We start from the raw sequence: 8,959 nt of genomic DNA, 5'->3' as shown, positions 1-8,959 counted from the left end.
AATTTAGGTAGCTAGCTAATGTGTCCCAGCTAGCTAGCTTGCTGTTGCTAATTAATATGTATTGGGTTGTTATTTTACCTGAAATGCACAAGGTCCTCTACTCTGACAATTAATCCACAACGGTCAACCGAATCGTTTCTAGTCATTTCTCCTTTCAGGCTTCTTTTTCTGCTTTGCACTTTATATGGCAATTGACATCTAACTTTCATAATAAGGTGTATTACCAACTGACCTCAGTTCATCTTTCAGTTATATGCTTTTATACACCAATGAGGAGATGGGAGAGGTAGGACTTGCATCGCGTTCAGCGTCACAAATAAAAATGGACTGACTAGCGGAGCGTTGAAAAATAAATGTAGAAATCTAAATTATTCAATTATTGCACCCACACTGCTTGCGCGCGCCAACGAGCATCTGCGTTGCCACGGGCTAACGGTTCGAACACACCGACTGTGTCATTGCATCACTGCTGCATAAAATTTTGCGCAGATAGGCAACTATACTGATGCAGGTATCTTTTGCAGATGGTCGCATGCGGTTGGACACATGGAGTAGAGAATAATTTTTGCAGTATCCTCAAAACCGTGTCTTTTTGACACAACTGCTGACAGCTACAGGGACATAAACACAAAAAATACTGCTTGGAGACAAGAGTCCACGATAGTAGGATTGTCAGTTTAGTAGTGAGCTTGTGCTAGATGTGGCTAGTTAACATTAGCTAGCTTGCTAACCTAGCCAATGAGGTGTGTGTGTGTGAAAGAAATAGTCATGTAAATTATGCTAGTTTACTACCCCTGATAACTTTACCAAATAATCATGTTTGAAGGAGTGTGTGTGTATGTCAGATACATAGTAATATAAATGGTAGATACTACTGTACCCCTGATAATTTGGTCAGATAACCGTGTGTGTGTGTCTGTGTGTACAGTAGGTGACATGTTCATGATAGCTATCTAATAACTATAGTTATGCTAGGTGATGGTATGGCTTATCATGTTCATGTCTACGTAGAAGAAGACTGTAGGAGGAAGTGGAGAGGACTCAGGGACAGGTATCAGAGAGAGAGAAGGGCAGAGAAAGAGAAGAAGAGGTCTGGGTCAGCAGCTTCAGGCCAGCAGCCTTGGCGCTTCTGCTACATTCTTTCTTTTCTGGATCCATTTATTGTGCCTAGGGCAACGAGTGGCAATTTTACAGCCAGACCCTCTATTACGTCATCCACAAGTGTTGTCGCCACCAGTGCATCAAGACCCTCTACAACGTCGACATCATCCACAAGTATGACCTCCACCGGTGCAGCCATGGAAGATGATGAAATGGAGGAAGCACCTCTGGATCTAGGACCACCTGAGATTATTATGAACCTCACAGAAGTGACCACCGAGGACCTCGTTGAACAGGATGTGGCAGTGGAGACAAACGAAGAGGAACAACGTCACACCAGGCGTCGGAGGAGGCACCAGCCCCCAGATCCACTCAACTCATTTCAGCAGAGGCTCTCCTCCAAGCCGTCGAGAGGGATGCAGCCCAACCTGATGCTCACAGGAAGGAGGATGAAGAGACCCTCTTTACCATGAGCCTGGTGCCAACACTGAAGAGGCTGCCTTAGCAAAGAAAAGCAGAAGTCAAGGTTAAAATGGATCATGTATTGCTTTTCTAAGCCAAGTTCAATGGTACATTTTTATTTATTTTTTACATCACAGGTAGTGTCATAAGTGTTGCGACTGAAGTAAAGTAGGTCATTTTTACAGTATTTCTGGTATTTCAGATCAAAGTACTAACATTAGGCAAATTTATAGCTGTTGTTTCTGGGTTAGAAAATATCCTAAAACAGTTTGCCGTCTAAAATATTTGCCTGTCATATTCATCTTTTGATCTGAAATACAAATTCCATGAGTAAACAGCAAGTATTACCAACTTTACCACACTGTTCCTATATTTATGCCACTAACGACACTATACAAGCAGTATTTAGTTAACATAAATCTCACCTTTTATGGTGTCATATTATGTTAAGCTTGTATGTGTTGTTTTTCTCTTCCCTTCCAGAGATGGAGTCAATTTAACAGACAAGCTCACAGGAAGGACAGGAAGAAGAGATGAGTTGTCTGGTTGTTGTTTTGACCTCCCTCAGTGTACCTTTCTTTTCACACACGTCAGTTCCGTTTAAATTCAGTCAATTCATAAAGTCATTTGTTTCTAAAGTCTTAGGATAACATTCATTATTAGTGTTACATAGATTTCTGAATTGACAGAATTGAAACTCATATACCGGAGAATTCACAGATGCTCTTGTTGGTCTCTTACGAGACTAAAGGTGAATATATTTATTTAATTTAAAACCACTTGAAAACCAGGGTGTTGAAACTGTTTGTGAAGTTATGTTCCATCAACTGGTCCGTGACGTCCAGGGGCCAATTGTTTGTTTAGCTGTGTTATGGGTACATATTTTCTTTTTTTCCAGAAACACACACACACCTCTCCTCCACTCCTCTCCTCTCTGAAACCTCAGATCTCCAGTGCCCTGTCCTCTCGCTCTTTATGGCCATGTCTGAGGTTCCCCTCGCTTATGAGTAGTCCCTGTATCTGTCTGCAGTTGTGCCAAAAATACATGCTCTTGTTGTTCTCTTACAGATTACAGGCTACACATTCAGCCAACTTGACACAACTGTGGGAAGCATTGGTGAGCTTGCGTAGTAAACAGTTAATATTGTCGATCACCAGATTTGATTTATTTATTATGGCAATTCTCTCTCCCTACAAGTTGACGTTTGCACTGCACCCAAACATATAGCGAAACAGAAGATCAGCAATCTGTTCACTAGCGCATCTGACCGGTGTTGATTCATTTTGCTGGTCCATCCAGAGGGCCGAGTGTGCGTTTCACTAGCCAATCTGTTGCACTTTTTCTTGCAAGGGCAGTGTTGGGGCTACTGTCTCTGCCTGAGTGGAGAGGAATCCATGGACTCTGTGCCACAAAATAAGTGACAAAATGTTGCAAAACATGGCCAGATAATTTCAAGTCATCAGTCTTAAATCAAAGTTGAGTCCTGAACCTTAAGGCTTCAAGTCAAGTCTCAAGTTTTTTTTTATTTACATTTTTTATTTAACATTTATTTAACTAGGCAAGTCAATTAAGAACAAATTCTTATTTACAATCACGTCTTACCCTGGCCCAACCATAACAGCGTTGGGCCAATTGGACTCCCAATCACAACCAGTTGTGATACAGCCTGGAATCAAACCAGGGTCTGTAGTGACGCCTCTAGCACTGAGATGCAGTGCCTTACTCGGGAGCCCAAATCGGGAGCCTGAATCTATCAAGTCGAGTATCAAGTCATCAAATTTGTGACGAGTCAGACTCGAGTCCAAGTCAAGTCATGTAACTGGAGTCCACAGCTTCTGCTGACTTGTGGTCAGACTTCCTTTAGGCAGAACAAACTTAAACTTGCACCTTATTCAATGCTGATTTTAATGTCATTGGGAAAACAGAAGGTGTCAAGTATGTTTTTTCTTCTCGCCAACATCCTTTCTGAATTTAAAAGTAATCCTAGAAGTAATCATCTAGTTTTTCAAAAGTATCTCTAATGTGATTACAATATTTTAGCTGGTAACATAACAGATTACAGTTAGTTTTTCTGTAATCAATTACATGTAACAGATTTTTGTTTAAATTTCTTTTACTTTTTTATTATTAACCCCTCCACCACCCCCCCATCTTCGGGGGACAAATATCTTAGTTTTTTACAGCTTTTTTGCTACATATACATTTATTTCTGAAATAAAACTGAAATTGTAACCAGCTTTGTATGGCTTGTTTAAAAAAGGGCAATGCTTTAAACAAACTTTCATTTTCAATTAGTCGGAAATTGAAAGTTGTAATCTGTATGAAGGCAAAAAGGCAATTTTTGAACAAAGGATAATCTACTGGAGAACCATTTTTGGTTTAAGTATAACTTATGTATGAGTGAAGCTTTTAGTGAAAGGTTTAAAGATTTAATATTGAATCATTTAACCCCCCCAAACTCATATTCATTATATAAATAGGCACGTCTAATTTTGTCTGGCTTAGCATTCAAAATAAAATGAAATATTTTATTTGGAATTTTAAATATCATCTGGAATAGGCAGTGCCATTCGTGTATGTGTCTCGATTATTTTCACAAGCTACCTGGAACATATCCCAGTCCTAGTGATCAAAACAATCCTGAAGCGTGGATTCTGATTGGTCAGACCAGCATTGAATAGTACGAAGCACGGGCACTTCCTGTTTGAGTTTCTGCCTATAGGACCGGAGGAGCAAGATGGAGTCGTGGTCAGATTTGCCAAATGGAGGGCGGGGGAGGGCCTTGTAAGCATTCCGGAAGTTTGAATTGCAATGGTCGAGAGTCTTAGTAGCGCGAGTAGGACAGTCAATATGTTGATAGAACTTCGGCAGCCTAGTCTTCAAATGTCTTTGTTTAAAATACCCAGCTACAATAAATGCAGCCTCAGGATATGTGATTTCCAGTTTTCATAAAGTCCAGTGAAGTTCTTTGAGGGCCGTCAAGGTTTCGGCTTGAGGTGGGATGTAAAAGGCGTGGCGATGACGGAGGAGAATTCTCTTCGGAGATAATATGGTTGCCATTTAATTGTGAGCTATTCTAGGTCGGGTGAACAAAATGTCTTGAGTTCCTGTATGTTCCCAGAATTACACCATGAGTCATTCATCATGAAACACAGCCCTCCGCCCTTCTGCTTCCCAGAGAGATATTTATTCCTGTCTGCGTGATGTACTGAGAATCAGAGATGTTGTCAGGGTCCTCATAGTCTCTGTATCCAGGAACTTGGTGTCTATTGCCAGGAACCTTGTCCTGTAGGTTCCTGGTAATAGTTAACCTTCCCAATGACCTTCATAACCATGAGTTCACCTGTCCTGTGTTGGTCCAGATTACATCCCAAGTATGTAATGCAGCATTTCTCCTTCACCGCTAGACCATTACACTTGACTGAGAAGTTGGAAGAGTTTCTCACTTGTGTTTGGAACCAAACAGGATACATTCTGTCTTGCCTAAATGCATAGACAGTTTGATGTCGGATAAACACTTACTGACTTTAGTCAGTTCACTGCTTAGGGTCTTTTCAATGGTCTCCTTATTCTTATGTGAAACCAATCATCCACATACTGGTACAGAGGGCATGAACAGACTGACTCCATGTAATGTATGTAGAGCAAGATTAAGAGTTGATCCTGTTACAAAAATAATCTCACCCAGTCATAACACGTGGTATCCAGTATAGCATAAAAGCCCCACAGGGAACAAAACACAATTTTAAGCAAAACAAAGACACAAAAAGCATACAAATAAAGTGGAAAGACAGGATTAAAGTTGCCACTAGTATCAATACAACCGGAGGAGAAAGTTATGCAAGCCAATGTTGGGTAGCATGGTGGTTTCATTCGGTGGCCACATCAACTTTGATAAAATAATATGGTCTATAGGCTTCTTAACCTATAAGAGAAAACATATTGGGATATCAATAAGGCTACCAAAGAACTAGAAAAATGCAGAATTTCCAGAAATAGAATGGCACTACTTATTTATCTTGCTTCTAACCAGATCAGTAGAGCTGTTAATAATACTTAAGAGTCTAAGACGAATAGCACATTCATGAATGGCAAATAAAACCGTTTTTAAAAAAGACATCAAAAGGAATAAGGTTTTAAAATGTCTGTCCTATTTCTAGGAGATACTGTATAAGAAAGCTCTGGATGATGTTGTTTTACACACATTGAACCCCTTTTTTGGGGGTAGGCACAAAACTACCTCCATACTTCCATTAATCTTTTAAACTGGTACCGGTTACCTTCAGACGAGTCCTCTGACAATTGTGGGGGTCATAGTGTTCTCCGTTTTGCTCTATCTTTCCATAAAGTGGCCATACAAGCCAAACCGTCCGAACGCTACAGTCGTTTTCGTGAGAAGACCAATTTTCAGGATGTTTCATGGTTTTTCCAAAAACCGCTGTAGCTCGGCAATCTTCCACCACAGATGCAGAAGGCCGCCAGAAGGCCACTCACAACTAGTTAATGAGAAGGGTGTGCTTAAAAGGATGCTCATAACTCTGCAATGTTAGGTTGTATTGGAGAGAATCTGTCTTAAATCATTTTCCACACACAGTCTGTGCCTGTATTTAGTTTTCATGCTAGTGAGGGCCGAGAATCCACTCTCACATAGGTATGTGGTTGCAAAGGGCATCAGTGTCTTAGCAGCACGATTTGCCAAGGCAGGATACTCTGAGCACCGCCCTATCCAGAAATCTGGCAGTGGCTTCTGATTTAAATTCAATTTTCACAGAACCGCTTGTTGCAATTTCGATGAGGCTCTCTTGTTCAGTAAGTGGACTGGAGGCAGGGCATGAAAGGGATAATGAATCCAGTTGTTTGTGTCATCCGTTTTGGGAAAGTACCTGCGTAATTGCGCACCCAACTCACTTAGGTGTTTCGCTATATCACATTTGTAAGCTTTTGTTCATTTGCACACAAAAAAAATCATACAATGGTGACAGGACGTGTGTCCTTGTTAATGCAGACAGTATAGAGCTCCAACTTCTTAATCGTAACCTCAATTTTGCTCCGCACATTGAATATAGTTGCGGAGAGTCCCTGTAATCCTAGATTCAGATCATTCAGGCGAGAAAAAACCACCCAGATAGGCCAGTCGTGTGAGAAACTCGTCATCATGCAAGCGGTCAGACAAGTGAAAATTATGATAAGTAAAGAACTTTAAGCTCGTCTCTCAATTTAAAAAAACGTGTCAATAATTTGCCCCTTGATAACCAGCTAATTTGCCCCTTGATAAACAGTATGTCGCTGCCCATATCATTGCATAGTGCAGAAAATACACGTTCAGGGGCCTTGCTTTAACAAAGTCAACCATTTTCACTGTAGTGTCCAAAATGTCTTTCAAGCTGTCAGGCATTCCCTTGGCAGCAAGACCCTCTCGGTGGAGGCTGCAGTGTACCCAGGTGGCGTCGGGAGCAACTGCTCCATCAGTGCAGATACCAACATATCTTGACCACCAAAGTCCATTTGATGTCACAAAGCTGTCCAGTACTTAAAAAATATCCTCTCCTGTCATCCTGTTTCCAGTGGTTTGCAGAAGAGGATGTCTTCCTTAATTTACCCCCCATAAATGTAACGGACATATACCAGGAGCTGTGTCAGGCCTGTGCCACGTCTGTTGACTCATCCAGCTGTAACGCACAGAATTTGCAGGCTTGTATGCGAAGCGGTAATTGTTTCAAAACATCTCGCCATGTCACTGATGCGTCATGAAACTATTGTTTGATGAAGGCAGTGTATGTATAGGTTTTTTGGCCTTTCCCCCCCAGCATTGTCCCAGCCATATCCGCGGCAGCTGGAAGAATGAAGTCCTCCACAATAGTATGGGGCTTGCCTGTCCTAGCCACTCGGTAGCTCACCATATAAGACGCTTCTAGTACCTTCTTATTAATGGTACCTGTTGCTTTTATACGTCTTACTACTCGAAAGTCGTCTCATCTTTATTCTCGCTCAAAAAAGTCCTGTGGCTTATTTTTCAAATTGGCATGATTTGTTTCTAAATGTCTGTGCAAGAGTGAAGGTTTCATAGAATTGTGAGATAGTACTTTTGCACATATAACACACTGTGGCTGAGGAAAGACACTACTTCCAATATAAGTGAACCACCAAATCAATGTAGTTCTCATCATATTTGCGCCTCTTCGATGGTCCAATGTCACTGTCTGTTGTTCTGTGCTTTCCCGGGTAAGGAGGCAGTAGCTATTCAGCTGCATCAGATTCACAACTGTCAGTGTCCATGCTAGTTGGTCTAACAACACATGTAGAATTACTGATGCTAGCATTGGATGTGCTCGTGGAAGCAGAACAACTTGTGTCGTCGACAGTTGCAGGTGTAGTACTGCTGGTAGTAGCAGTACTACCAGTAGAGCTGGTAGTAGCAGTACTACCAGTAGAGCTGGTATGTGTCTCTATGGACGTGGGCCTTAGTAAATGGACTGTTTGAAAATGTGAATATTTTTTTACATGTATTTATTTTATAGAATCACATTTTAATTTGGCGTACCCCCGACGGCATTGTCCCAGTTTGGGAATACCTGCTTGAGGGTTTTAAACCAGTGGCAAGTATGTAGGCAATTCTGCAATTAATAATTTGCAGAAATTAGACTTTTCGTTTCATACATATTATCTTATATCGCTTTTCTAAAACCCAAAGATGCTACAATAAGCAACTATAAGGAAAACCAACACAAAAAACAACAAATTACCTGGGATAGGGTAGAAGAGGAGGCAGCAAGAAAGAGAACACTAAAAAAAACTTCTAGATGGTGTGTAGATAGTTCAAAACAGAAGGGAAATGTTGCAATCACCAGAGGACATCCTGTGAACTTTGCACTCTACAACACACTGCAATAAGTTATGCAATGACAGTCCAAACACATAGGGGGTTCCCAACACTAATGTAAGATTTCTTATATTTAACCTTATTGAGACAGGGAGTCCTATTGTGACCAATGTCTCTTTTGCAAATGAGACCTGTAATTGCAAAGATACACACATCAAATACAATTATGATATGCAAAACAGCACAAACAGCAAACATGAAGGTGTTGAAACATTTAACACTGTACAAGTGTGAAACTGATGTCACTGCATAGCCAAAGAGCGTTGTGGTTAAAAAGGTACCAACACCCTTCCTCCGACAGACATTTAGCAACTAGCTAACTATTTATCTCATTAGAGAAAATGTCAATGTGTACAATGTGGCAATTGGGACAACATTTGATTAAAATGATTATGTAACATTGAAGCAAGGAGAATCTCAATCAAACAGGGAATCCAGAAGTGTCTGAGGTTAGAAAAAAAGAAAAAGTATTTTCTTGCGCTGCTGCTAGGCCTATGTGATTTCAAACACAATAA

The 8,959-nt window shown here is 40.8% G+C and overlaps 1 pseudogene; it reads left to right on the top strand.

Annotated features, from left to right (window-relative positions):
• Nucleotides 1–851: 851 nt before the first annotated feature.
• LOC139423523 (uncharacterized) lies at nucleotides 852–2,660 on the top strand (annotated as a pseudogene).
• The last annotated feature ends 6,299 nt before the right edge of the window (nucleotides 2,661–8,959 follow it).

Source organism: Oncorhynchus clarkii, chromosome 13 (assembly GCF_045791955.1).
Source record: "Oncorhynchus clarkii lewisi isolate Uvic-CL-2024 chromosome 13, UVic_Ocla_1.0, whole genome shotgun sequence".
Lineage (NCBI taxonomy): Eukaryota > Metazoa > Chordata > Actinopteri > Salmoniformes > Salmonidae > Oncorhynchus > Oncorhynchus clarkii.
Note: the sequence above shows the minus strand (reverse complement) of the source record. Positions and strands in the feature narration are given on the sequence as shown.